This window comes from Chenopodium quinoa, unplaced genomic scaffold, assembly GCF_001683475.1.
Source record: "Chenopodium quinoa cultivar QQ74 unplaced genomic scaffold, ASM168347v1, whole genome shotgun sequence".
Classification (NCBI taxonomy): Eukaryota; Viridiplantae; Streptophyta; class Magnoliopsida; order Caryophyllales; family Amaranthaceae; genus Chenopodium; species Chenopodium quinoa.
Window position 1 is genome coordinate 200,370 of NW_018744124.1, and position 14,684 is coordinate 215,053.

The following is a 14,684-nucleotide window of genomic DNA, read 5'->3' on the forward strand; positions in this document are numbered from 1 at the left end:
CGACAAGCGTTGGTATTCGGTAGTTTTCTTCAGAATATTATCGCAACAACTGAGGATGACTTCAAGTAAAGTTATTTTCGACAGCGTTCACTAAGATTGTGGAAGTTGTCACCAAAGATTTGAGAAGATAGCATGAGATGGGCGGTCTTCGACAGCGTTCGCTAAGATTGTGGAAGTTGTCACCAAAGATTTGAGAAGATAGCACGAGATGGGTGGTCTTCGACAGCGTTCGCTAAGATTGTGGAAGTTGTCACCAAAGATTTGAGAAGATAACACGAGATAGGCGGTCTTCGACGGCATTCGCTAATATTGTGGAGGTTGTCACCCAAGATTTGAGAAGATAGCACGAGATGGGCGGTCTTCGACGACGTTCGCTAAGATTGTGGAGGTTGTCACCAAGATATGAGAAGAGCGGTTCATGATGAGGCGGTCTTCGACGACTTTTGCTATGATTGGAAAGGTTGTCACTATGATTCAAGAAAAGGCTCGAGATGTAGCAACATTGATCGACGACGTTCCCTAGATTGCGGAAGATCGTCAAAACAAGCAGCAAGATGGCGTTCCATAGATTGTGGAAAGTTGTCAAAAATCAACTGAAGGTAATTTCAAGCGAAGTTATCTTCAATAATATTCCCTTAGACGTGGAATATTATCAATGCGGATGGAGATTGTTTCAAGCGAAGCAATCTTTGATAGTATTCCCTTGGATGTTGAATATTATCAAAGCGGAGGAGGACCGTTTCCGGCGAAGCAATCTTCTATATTGGAAGCAGTTACAAGCGTAGAAATTTTCACGCAGGATGGCATTCTCTAGCTTGCATGAGGTCGTCAAAACAGAAAAAGCAATACAGTAGCAAATCGGTTACTTTTAGAGACGTGTGCTCGACGGTGCAAGATACGCGTTTCTTAACTCTTTTATCTGTTAAACTAACGCTAGTTTGTAGGTATCGGCGTTACAAGGGTTATTTAGGAACGCAGAACGATCTGAATCATTCTCCGTCCCTATCGATACTTTGACTTTTGTTTTCGAAACTTGCGTTCCTCCAAACTCAGTCAAAGTGGGGGCTTCTGTAGGAACCCATTTGTGTCTCCCCAAAACCAAACCCAATGATGAATAACTTTCACGTCGAATCATAATCGAATGAAGTGAAAGTGTGGAAAGTTTAGTGTTGCGGTTAGTTTTAATTTCTTTTCTCTTCTCTCTGTTTTTGAAAACTTATTTTAAGAAAACAGCCAATCCAGTTTGGTTGGTCCATGATATGGGTCCAATAGTAGTGTAGTCGGATGGGGCTTGACAAGAGCTTTCCAACGATATATTATAAGCCCGATTCCGATAAATATTGAGGAAGTTATGGCCAATTTACTAAACTGGGCCCGGTTTGAGCCTTATATGCGGCCCAATGATCTAGAGGAGGGCCTAATATGGATTTATCATTCCTAATGCAATTATGAATGGTTTTAGTCTTTTAGATTCTTCTAGAAGTTTCTTTTCATTCCTAATTCAATTAGCATTAATAAATTGACTTTGGTTGACTTTTCAGAGTTTTAATTAAAATCAAAGAGCATTTTTGAGGGAAATACGATTTTATCCTCCTGTACGGCAATTTTTATCTGATTTTAAGAAAACGCGTGATTTTCTAAATCAGCGCCAAACGCCAGCTGTAGCGCCTGGCGCTACGCTTGGCGCCTAGCGCCAACAGCCAGCGTTGGCGCTGGTTCTGTTTTTTGTGCGCCAGACTCTGTTTTGATATTTTTATCTTTTTGGCTGATTTTCTTTATAAATAACGTCGTAAAAAATCCTTTTTCATTCACCTACAATCAGTTTTCATTCTTCTCAATAATCATTCACCAACTCTCATCAAGATTTTCATGATTACTCTCTTTCTCTCTCTCTTTCTTTTCTAAAGTAGCTTTTTACATACATAATTCCGCATTCATTAGCACTAGACACACCTAGCCATATTCGAAGTTGCCTTCGCCCTAGGCGTGAAAGGTTTAATTTGTGAGGGTTTGGTCCCAAATCTCTCTTTCCATTATTTAATTTAATTGTTTTGATTATTATTTTCCTTGAAGTTACTAACGTGCATATTTTGTTATTAGAAAGAGGTACGAGGCATCAAAGTAAGTACTTTAATGGTGTTTATTGATGTTATTATACAGAAATCATTCTTAGGTTGTTATTATGATTTCTAGTATCATGTTTAAGGTAATTTTAATATTAAGAATGATTAAAAAGTATGATGCTTCCTTTATTCTTCCTAATATTTATGATTGTTAGTGTCATGTCAGGGTTAAAGATTTTATTTTTATTGTTTAGTGACATGCTAGGGTTTGTTATTAATCTTGTTAGTATCATGCCTAGGATCTTGCTATGCTTTAACATGATTATTATTATTTTTAATTGTGATTGTTATTATGATGATTATGATTATGATTATTCTTTATTCTTTATGATTATAATTGTTATAATTATTGTGATGATGATTATCTTTAATTATGATTGTTATGATTATTATTATTATAATTTTATTGATGTTGCATGATATTTATTTGTTATTGCTTGATCACGCCTTTTATGCATGTTTAAAGGGAATAGTTACTTGTAACCACGCTTAATAAGATATTAATAATCTTGTTTAGGTTTAATTTGATTATAATTCAAGTGATCGCCAATAATAGCTTATTTGCGCATTTATATTCAACCAACATAGATTAAACAGGTTTAGGGTTAATCCTATTTATTGCATGTTAGTCAAGAAGCGCACATGAATGCGATCAGAATAAAGTAGAGGCCTATTATTAAGGCAGGTTCAATCTCTTTTAGGTTGGATTTGTATATTCATCCCCGAACCCTTATTTGGTTCAAGACCTTATGGATTTGACGATCTCTTGGATCGTTAAGGGGTGTAACCTTCACCCTGTGAACGGTTTACAAGTTCCTAAAACTTGTTGGCGACTCTTTTGCTCTATCTTCTTCCCTTTTGGACGCAACCGTACTTTAGTGTATGATCACAGTGGGGTTCAAGTTAGGGTATTAACGCTTGAAATTATTCCCTACAAGGAGTCTTCATTTAAAATTATTCTCCATTGTTGCACACATTGGAATTTCGCAAGGAGGATAACATCTACTTTCTCGAGATTCAAAACAATGACAAAATTTGAACTTAAAAGAAAGAATTCAAATGTAGCAAGAGTAGACGAAAATTTTGAACAACATTTTATTTTTCCCTTGTTCTAATGATTGACCAATATTACTAGAATTAGCAAATTTCTTTGTTAAAACTATCAGTGGTCAAAAAAACGGTTTTAACACACTAGTTAAATCGTTTCCAAGATTCAAGTTGTTATCATAATAAGACGAAACATGGGATTTGTAGACCCATTTCAAGCAACATGAAAGGGTCTAATTATTGACAACAAGCAAATCATTGAAGTCACCCAACACAATGAGGGCTTATGAACCCGAAATATAACCAAGCTACACCAGTTCGATGATCTCTTCAAGAATTTCCAAAACTAACTAGTTTTGTGCAAATCTTGAAATCACAGTTTTATAAGTGAATAATATTAACCATCGATTATTTTATCATTAATAAAACCAATTATGCAACTTACGCATGAAAAAAAAATATAATAATAAACATGAGTCGCAAGAACAAATTCATGCTATTATAAAATTTCAAAATTTCATTGATAATTCTAATGCATAAAAGTTGTTCTAAACACTTCAATTTACATTAAAATTAACAAGTATAGTCTATGCGAGCAATAAAGTTCAAGCACAAAGTGAAAATTAGAACAAAAAATATATATTCTTGGCATGCTCATACAGGATCAATACTTTGTCACTTCACATGAAATTTGTTGCAATATATTGCTTAAACATGTCACAACGACAAACAAACAAATTCATGAAAACAAGTCGAATAAAAAACCCCCAAATTCAAAATTTGGGGTTTAACGGTTCGAAAATCGCCCAAATTCAGCCAAGAATGAACGAATTATGGCAAATATGAATAAGGGACGAGATCTACTTCCTTCAGCTTCGAAAAAAAAGAAAATCCGAGCTCTTTAGAGAAAGAAAGAAGCGAAAATCGTGAAGGAAGGAGAGAGAAAGCGAAACGAAAAATCGGGCTCAACGATTCTCTTTATGCTGACTTAAATGTCGCGCGCAACTGAATTAGTTGTGCGTGATAGACCAACACAACTCAGAACGATGCGCGCGCCTGTCCAACGCGACCTACTGAGTTGCGCACGGATACTGGTCAATAAAATGACCGGTATCCAGATTTTGATTAGTTTAATCATTTTTTCAACGTTTTTTGCTCGTTATTAAACGTTCGTTATTAGACGTAATGGCGCGCAAATTATCAAAATCTTTTAAATTTCTTTGCATTTTGTAGTTTGTTTTCTTCTTTGTTAGGTTTTTGCATCATCTTGCATGCACACCGTGCTTTGTGCCTTCCCTAAGCATACGTTTTGAACGTTTTTCGTAAGAGTGCCTTAAGACGTTCCGTGGTGGTGCTTTACGTAAAAGCACCCATAGACAGGTTTGTCATTTTACTATACTGACGTTACAAATGTACGGGTTTTCTTCTTTTTTCACGTCCGAAGCAAAAAGGAAGGTGTTTTCATGCAGCGTAAAAATGCAAATGGCGTATCGTACGGCGCAAAATTGTACGACGTAGGTGTTGCGTAAAATTTCACTCAGCCCAAGCTTTGCGAGATCTACCTCTTGGGACTAAAAGGTAGAGAATTATTGTAGGCGTTTGCTCAACGAGTTGACAGGCGCCGAACCTTCAGGAACAGGCACTTCTTGAATGGGAGAAAATACGGTAGTTAGTGCGCTTACTATCTTACCGGACATTTAGGGTGTCGAATCCATCCCCTGTATAAAGAATCGACGAGACGATGTCGCGCCTATGTAGTCACGTGCCCCCAGTCCTGAGACACGTGTACTCATCTTGTGGAAAAACTGATGAGAGAGTTGCTGACTTTCTTCCCTCTCACTGAATTTGGATATATGCCTCCAGTCCTGATACATGTATTTCTATCTTGTGGATTTCAGGCTCGAATACCGGACCAATTCGGCTCTAATACCGAAAACCGTTTTTCATCTTTTACTTTGTTAAAGTTAGGCTAGAGTTTCAATGACATATCGAGGGATTTTGGACCAACGATGACACGATTGAGAGGAAATCTTCCCCTTTTATCCTTTTAAAATCGATCTCTTCTCATGACTTGACATCACCCAGAACACCTTTACTTGTAAAAGTGTTCTACAATTGCAAAGGATCAATCTAGATTATTTTGCGCGTTAAGACTAGGAAAAACGTTTTCTAGCCTTAATAGCTACTTGTTTCACACACTTAGCGAACCAAGGATCGTTTCGACATCCTTAATATTTCTGAAAGATTCTCTATTCTTAGGGAACTTCACAGAATGAGTCTCGGATTTATTTCCTTGACTACTTTGATCATCGTCTATTCTAGACTCGATCAAAGTGGGGGCTTACTTTAGACACCTACTTTTGGCCTCTTCTCCCGAAAGGAAGTGCGATGATGTTACAAAAATCCGTTCTTCATGCTAGATCAAAGTTAAAGTGTTTATGGACTATGAAAAGAATTATGAAGTAAGTTAAAACCCATATTAGAGACCAAGTTATCTTAGAGTCTTTTTCGATTACTAATTAGGCCTAAAACATGTTCATACATGTTTAAACTTGATTAATAACGGACCCAAATGGGTCAAATGCAATGATTGAATCCAATGGAAGTTACATTGTTGAAAAACAGAGCCAAACAGGTAAAATAACCATCAAATTCCCATGAAAGGCCTGTATAGATGGATATCCCTTTCAAAGATATTTCCAACGGTATATTATAAGCCCAATTCCGAGCTAAAACGAAGAAGTTATGATCAAAACACTAAACCAGCCCCTAAAACCCACACCCTTGCACTCCAACAGCCATAACATTTGATCCATAACATATTTTGACCTAATTTTAACATCATTGGAAATTAGACATTCACAGCTTTCCAATGATATCTCACACGCCTTAATACGACCTCGCAAATGGAAGTTTTAAAAATGCGTTTTCGTATAAGGCAAACTGCAAACCAGCGCAACTCAATCAGTTGCGCGCGCGAATCATTGAGATGCGCGCGGCACCCCAGCGCGACTCTGAGAGTTGCACGCACCACCTGACGGCGCGGATCTAAAACCCTAAACCTAGATCCCTACGCTTATAAATAGGGGGTCTTCGTTCAACATTACGGGGATCAAAAAAATCAGAATTAAAACCCTAGTATTCTCAAACCCTAATCTCTCAACTTCTCTTACTATCATACTACTTTTTCTTCTCTCTTCCCAAATACTTTCAAACCCTAATTGATTCCATTGAAGTCCTTGGAGGTACGAAGAAGAAAGAAAGTCCATAAACACATTAAACGGAGATTTAACATAAAAAAGAACGGTTAGTTTCTTGAGCACTTAGATAAATCACTTTTCTTTTATTGTTTAAATTACTTTAATTAATTAATTTGTGTTGTTTGATCTTTTAAACAAACTTTTAATTAATTAATTCACTTAGTATTCTTTCGTTAATTAAGACTAGAATTTGAATAATTAATTGTTGTTTTACCACTTAAGACAAAGCGAATATTGTTTATTTATTGTTCTTTCAGAAATATTGATTAAATAAGAATAACGACTTTTGCAATGTAATTCCTACGTGATTAATGCTTGTAAATAAAATCAACTAACTTAGTCTTTAGGTATCACATTGCATGCATATATTTTTTGGTAATGAAAGTGTGAAAAAGGAAGAGCTAGTAGAGGCCGTACTAGGGCTAGAATAGCTATTCCTCCCTAAAAGGAACGTTATTTTAGTACCCTCGCTCCTGAACTCATTTCTGGTTTATGTAAACCAATTTGGGCATGGGTAAACTTATGGTTCGTGTTAATTATTCCATGAACTCCACATGGAAGAAAGGCATGAACGAGGTTTATGAGTTTTCCTAAAACGCACTAGCGACTCCTACTTGTTTCTTACAAAAAAGCGTGATGAGAGTATCATTTCTAATTCAAGGTCTCCCAAACAGTCAGGAATTCAAATCCTACTACACTCTAACAAGTGTAAAGTCCTAGGCTTTTAAGTGGCCATGGGCATTTAAGGAGAGGACCCCTTACGATGGGAACCCCCTCCATACACCATGTCTTTGCTTTCATGAGTTCTTAACTTCATATTGACTTTGTTTATTTTGTTGGTGCGTGAAAATCAATTCATCAAACACTTCCACCTCTTTTATTATGGGTATAAAATTATCACTTTATATGAGATCAAATTTTGTATCTTTGCTTATTAATTTGGAGTGCACTATGCGTGATCGCTACCCAAATTTCACAAGTTCGGCATCCTTTGTTTTATTATTATTTTTTTTGAACCGAACGGTAATCACACTATCAATGATCTTGGAGTCGTATATTTATATTTTTTCTAGTAATCACACTTTGTTTTCTTATTCGTATTATTATATGTGATCACATCTTAATTCTTTGAGTTGTATGATAAATTGTGGGTATTGATTATTCTCCGTATTGTTGTGTCTAATAAATTTATGATTTCTTATTCGTATGATCAAGATTTATATATGTGTAATTAGTGTGCTGTATTATTATATGATTAATTGTGTTATTACTTTTAGGGTTTTTAATGTTGTTGCTCTAGGGAGTATTGTTTTATTGAGGTTTTAGGATTACTTACGAAAATATTATATTGGGTTGAGATTTGATAATATTTGGGTTATTAGTATTATTTCCCTAAGAGTTGAGATGTTTATGAATCGAATTGTTATAAAATTTGGGAACATGTGCCATTGTTGAGATATTATTTATTAATTTATTATTATGTGAAGGATTATTTTATCGATGTATGAGATCAAAAGGTTGAAAATTATTATTTTTTTCTTGGTATGAGGCTCGGCGTTATATACCTCAGTCCTTGGCCTGTTGGTAAGAGGATGATAATCATGAGTTAAGACCGAGGTACAATGTTTATTATTTATTTTTCTATGGTCCCTTACAGTGGGAATTGGCCCGTATGTGGTCTGGTTCAAGGTGTTTTCTGGTTATTGAGAGTATTCAAGTTTTTATACTTGTTGGTTTGTTATTCGAATTACCCATGTCCAACGCTAGGTATAGAACAATGATCATGGCACACTTATGGGATAGAGATTCGAGTAAATAAGTGTATTATTATTCAAGGTTGAGTTGATCAATGGTTACTTTTCAGAGTACAATGTGTAATGTAGTTTCGAACTACATTGTTTAATTGAGTAAGTAATGTTTATTATTCTATTATTCTCTGTATTCTGATATGTGATGATTACTCAGCTTTTTGCTGACGTGTGTGTTGTTTTGTTGTGCTATTTGTGTTTACGGCCATGTCTTTTTCTTATGGTGGCCCTGCGACGATCTATTTTGAAATTTGTCCTTAATTGTGAGCAGTCAAGTTTGTCTAAGCAGGTTAATGAAGTGATCGTAGCTAAAGGAGTTCAAGTGTTTCGATTAGTGTTTTTATATCGATTTTCTAAAGTTGCATAAATAGATCACCTAGATTTGTTGGTTTGTAATTGGGATTTTAAGCCTTAACACTTGACAGGTTGTCGAGTCTGGCGGTAATACCTCCGATTTAGGTGTATGCTTCCGCAGTTTTATTCAAAGTTGTTTATTTTTCCCTTAATTCTTGTTTATTATTAGTTAGTAATTCGGAGGTGTTACAACTGGCAGCCCCCCCTTGCCAGCGACCGACGGCTAGATGTCTTCCCCGATGCTGGCGACTCCAGCCACCCCTCTCCCCCACCAATGCGACACCCAGCCCATTTCTTTCTCCTGTTCCCCCGACCCCTTCCCCCTTTTAGAAACGTGAAACCTAAACCCATTTAGAACAATTTCGAAAGGATTGGGATTAGGTTTTAAGTGACGCATTTACAGGTTGGTCGATTCATGGTAGGGATGATGGAGGGGGCAATCGGAGATAGGGGAGGAGTAGTGGTCGGGGGAAACGGGAATGGGGAAAAGGGGAAGGACAGAGTAAGGTTGAGGGAAATGGGAATGAGGAAACGGGGAAGGGGGAGAATAAGGTCGCAGGCGACGAGAGGGAGGTGGTTGCTGGCCTTTGGCCGCCGGCGATTTGCAGGGGCTGGCAGAGGTAGGGAATGGGGTTGAACTAATTTTTAATTTGTTTATTTAATATAATAATTAAACATAATAAATTATTAAATTATATATAATTAAAAAAATAAAATAAAAACCTGTTTAGTAAGTTGTAGGTCATTTTACCTATTAAAAGAAAATACTCTTAAAAGTCGACTTATTTTAAGTTAATCGAAAAGTTGACTAATTTTAAGCTAACTACACAAAGGTTGGCTCCTTATACTAATGATATGTTTTAAAATTTGGCATATTAATAAAAAATTTAATCTTAAAAAAGAATAAACTACCCGAACATCGCACGGGTACAAAGTAGTTACTCCGTAATAAACTAATAATAAACGCAAGTACTAAATGCAGCACAAAATAACCTAAATGCAGGAATTTATTATTAATAAGGAAATAATAAAAGACTAAAATACCCTTGTAGGGAATAATTTCAAGCCTTAAAATCCCACTAGCTAGAACCCCACTGTGATCATACACTAAAGTACGGTGGCGTCCAAAAGGGAAGAAGATAGAGCAAAAGAGTCGCCAACAAGTTTTTTAGGAACTTGTAAACCGTTCATAGGATGAAGGTTACACCACTTTAACGATCCAAGAGATCGTCAACTCCATAAGGTCATGAACCAAATAAGGGTTCAGGGATGAAGGTACAAATCCAACCTAAAAGAGATTGAACCTATCCTAATAATAGGCCTCTACTTTATTCAGATCGTATTCATGTGCGCTTTCTAATTAACATGAAATCGTTAGGATTAACCCTAAACCTGTTTAATCTATGTTGGTTGAATATTAATACACAAATACATCTATTATTGGTGATCACTTGAATTATAATCAAATTAACCCTAAAAAGATTATTAATTATCTTATTAAGCGTGATTACAAGTACCAAATTCCCTTTAAACATGCAATAAAGGCGTGATCAAGCAATAACAATAAATAAGCATCAAGAAACATAATAATAAATAATCATTATAATAATCATAATAATAATAATCATAAATATCATGACAATAAAATTATAATCATATTAAATAATCATCATCAATAAAATAATCATCATCAAAATAATAATAATAATATTCATAATCATCATAAATTATAACAATTATAATCATAATCATGTTCATGTTAATATTAAAGCATAATAATAATAACAAGATCCTAGGCATTATACTAACAAGATTAATAACAAACCCTAGCATGTCACTAAGCAATAAAAATCAAATCTTTAACCCTAACATGATACTAACCATCATAAATATTAGGAAGAACATAGGAAGCATCGCAGGAATCATAATAAGCATATTTGATATTAGAATTACCCTAGACATGATACTAGGAATATCATAATAACAATATAAACATGATTTCTACATCATAATATCAATAAATCAATTAAAGTACTTACTTTGATGCCTCTTACCTCTTTCTAATTACAAAATACACGCGTTAGTAACTTCAAGGAAAATAATAAATCAAACAATTAAATTAAATAATTGTAATAGAGATTTGGGACCAAACCCTCAGAAATTAAAACCTTTCACGTCTAGGGAGAAGGCAACTTCGAATATGGCTAGGTGTTTCTAGATCTTGTGAATGCGGAATTTTGTATGAAAAACAAAGTTTAAAGAAAAAGAAAGAACGATGAATTAAGAATTAAGAGAATGCTAATTAAAACTGATTGTAGGTGAAAACTTGTGAATGAGGAGAATTGGTGAATGATTAGTGAGAATAGGTGAGAATTGGTGAATGAAAACGGAGTTTTTAATACGATATTTATAGAGAAAATCAGCCAAAAAGATAAATTAAACAAAACAGAGTCTGACGCTCAAAAAACAGAGCTGGCGCCAACCCTGGCTAGCTGGCGCCAGGCACCATCACTAGCGCCAGGCGCCAGGCCTGGTTCCAGGCACCAAGGCTTGGGGTTAGGCGCCAAGCCTGAATTTAATGCGTTTTCGAAAATCCGATAAGTTTACCGTACTGGAGGATAAAATCATATAATTTCTTCAAAAATGCTATTTGATTTTGATTAAAACTCTGAAAAGTCAACAAAAGTCAATTTATCAATGCTAATTGAATTAGGAATGAAAAGAACCTTCTAGAAGATTCTAGAAGACTAAAACCATTCCTAATTGCATTAGGAATGATAAATCATATTAGGCCCTCCTCTAGATCATTGGGCCGTACATAAAGCTCAAACCGGGCCCAGTTTCGTAAATTGGCCATAACTTTCTCAATATTCATCGGAATTGGGCTTATAATATATCGTTGGAAAGGTCTTTGCAAACCCCATCCAATTGCACTATTATTGGATCCATATCATGGACCAACCAAACTGGATTGGCTGTTTTCTTAAAATAAGTTTTTAAAAAAATGAAAGAAGAGAAAAGAAATTTAGAACTTTACGCAACACTAGACCTTTCCACACTTTCGCTTCATTCGATTATGATTCGACGTGAAAGGTACTCATCACTGGGTTTGGTTTTGGGGAGACACAAATAGGTGTCTACATAAGCCCCCACTTTGACTGAGTTTGGAGAAACGCGAGTTTTGAAAAACGAAAGCCAAAGTATCGATAGGGACGGAGAATGATTCAAAACGTTCTGCGATCCTAAATCATTCTTGCAATGTCGATACCTGCAAACTAGCGTTAGTTAAACAGATAGAAGAGTTAAGAAACGCGTATCTTGCACCGTCGAGCACACGTCTCTGAAAGTAACCGATCTGTTTTGATGACCTCCTGCAAGCTAAAGAATGCCATCCCGCTTGAAAACCACTACGCCTGTAATCGCTTCAAATATAGAAGATTTCTTCGCCTGAAACGATCCTCCCCACAATGATAATATTCCGCGTCCAAGGGAATACCATCGAATATTTCTTCTCTTGGAACAATCCTCATCCGCATTGATAATATTCCACGTCCAAGGGAATACTATCGAAGATTGCTTATCTTGAAACAATCCTCAGTTGTTTGTAATAACTCTCCGCAAGCTAGGGAATGTCGTCGAAGATATCTTCTCTTGAAGTCATCCTCTTTTGATGCGATAATTTCCCAAAGGAAATTACCGCAGATCCACACCTGTCGATCTTTAAAAGTTCGCCTGAACTTTGCTCCCGCTATGCCTGTACGTCGGCGCTTCTGTTGCTTTGAACCTGTACATCGGTGCTTTTTGCTTTTGAACCTATATGTCGGTGCCTTTTGTTAATGAGCCAATGCTTAGGCGCTTTAAGCTAAGTGAGACGATCTTTCATCAAGTCGATCACTTTACGTAATCAAGCCGATTACTAAATTATGTCAAATTGCTTATAGGGCTAACTGGCGTACCAAGGAACCCAAAAATATGTTGCCGAAGGCTAGCACAACCTCATCAGGTGGATGGGTGCTTTGGCGTCGCTGAAAAACCATCATTGCTTATAGGTCTTGGCTCCAGCACGGGGATTTCCTTAAATACCCCTTTCTTCCTCATTTGCTCCTTTGATCGTCGCGATTTTGCTCGAAAAAAGTCTGAAAACTTCAATTGCTCGGTTCTTGCTCTTTTCTTAACCGAATTCGCTCAAATTTGTTTCAAATCAAAGCTCTTTTCATCCATTTTCCCGATCTATGTAAGTTTTCTTCAAACTCACATCATTTTTTATGAATTCTTGGCATGTTTATTCACGAATTTCATGAAAATTCGAAATTCATAATGCTCAATTTGCTTTGTTTGTCAAGTTTTATGCCATGAAATTGCTTGATTATGTTTGTATATTTCCTTGGGAGTAATTTGAGACTTGTTGGACTCAATTTGGTGAAGAAATGAGCAATTTGCCATTGTTGGACCTCTTGAGGTCGTGAAGAACAATGTGACTCGTTCTTGATGTTTTTGCTAGCAATTCTTGTCCAATTTGTCACAATAATCACTATAGTGTTGCAAGAAATTGTTTGATTGCTTGAAAAAATGTTGTCATGCTCAATTCGAATTTGTGCTCTGTTTTAGTACTACGTACTCTGTTTTTGCGAACATAGTATCATGCAGCTAGGCGAACCTTAGATACTATAGAACCTTAATTTATGATGATTTTGCACAATGTAGCATGGCTAGACAAGGAGGCTCGGGTTCACGGTCCCGAAACACTAGACGGGAGCATGAGCCCATAGAGGATGACATCACGCCTTCCACTTCGCTTGGTCGACTCCCGGAGTGGGATGAGCGGACCCTGTTCTTCGCCCCTGTCCACCACATTTCTGAGAGGGTGAGACAGGGCATCACGCCTGGGAGGACACGGCATCACGGCTCTTGCTGTGATGGTTTGGGCGATTTGTACAGGATGTACATCGCCAGGGATCTTGAGACAAGAATCCTATGGGTGTCTTGCGGACTAGCGACTCTGTTCGAGACCTCCGAGGCTATGGTTGCCTCCAGCGGGGGTCACCACGCAGTGCGCACTTTGGTGGAGTTCTTCTAGGACACCACCAACACCTTTCATTTCCCCTGGGCGAGATGATGGTCACCCCTACGGACTTCAGTCTCATCATAGGACTGGAGTTCACTTTTGTGCCACTGTCGTTTGACAGTGGAATCGACGTCTTCTCTTCGGAAGTCGAGGAGTTGTTGAGGCCGATCGCTATTCGGGCCCGAGCTGAGGTCGAGACGACTAAGTTTAGTGCTAGGGGAATTCGCCGCTCGACGCTGGCAGCGGCCCTTGATGACGATGCGACCACCCGAGAGCAGCGGGTGCGCATCTTTGTGCTGATGTTGTTGTGAGGGACATTCTCCCCTGACAAAGGTAGTAGGGCGTTGCTTTACTATCTTCCTGCTGTCCGTGATCTTCACCGGATCGGGACTTGTGACTGGGCCAGCGTGGCCAATGCTAACTTCGTTCGTGCGCTGAGGGACTCGTGTCGACACCGGTCCTTTGGGACGAACGTTGCTTTGTCTGCATTTTGGAAGGTCGTAGAGGTAAACATTTATTCCCTTTAAAGTTTAGCTCTGCATATTAGTTAGCATTTACTCACACTTTTAGACCCTTTGTAGATCTGGTTCTACGAGTATTTTCCTTCTGATGCGCCGGCGAGACCATCACCGCGGGGATTTCCAGTGAGCGCCTCTTGGGGCGGCCACCATGTGGACATGTCCACTACACATGTCCGGAACCGGATCATCTCGGTACAACTTTCATTGTTTATTTTGCTTTTCCGGGTGCTTTAGACATATTCTTGCTTGATGATGCTCTTTATAGGGACCTGAGGTGGTATACCGGCCATGGGGCGGTTGGAGAGTCCCTGGGTTAGCTGCACAGTATTCCGCTGAGCGTCGATATTTCTTGGGGACTTATGGAGCGGTCGCGTACTTAGGAGAGAGGGTCGCTAGATAGCATTCTTCTGATGTCTTCGTCGTTCCTGCTGCTCCACCACATCATATGTTCGACGAGGCGTGGTTGTCGAGCATGTCTTAGGGAGCTGGTACCCCTTGGCGGTTCC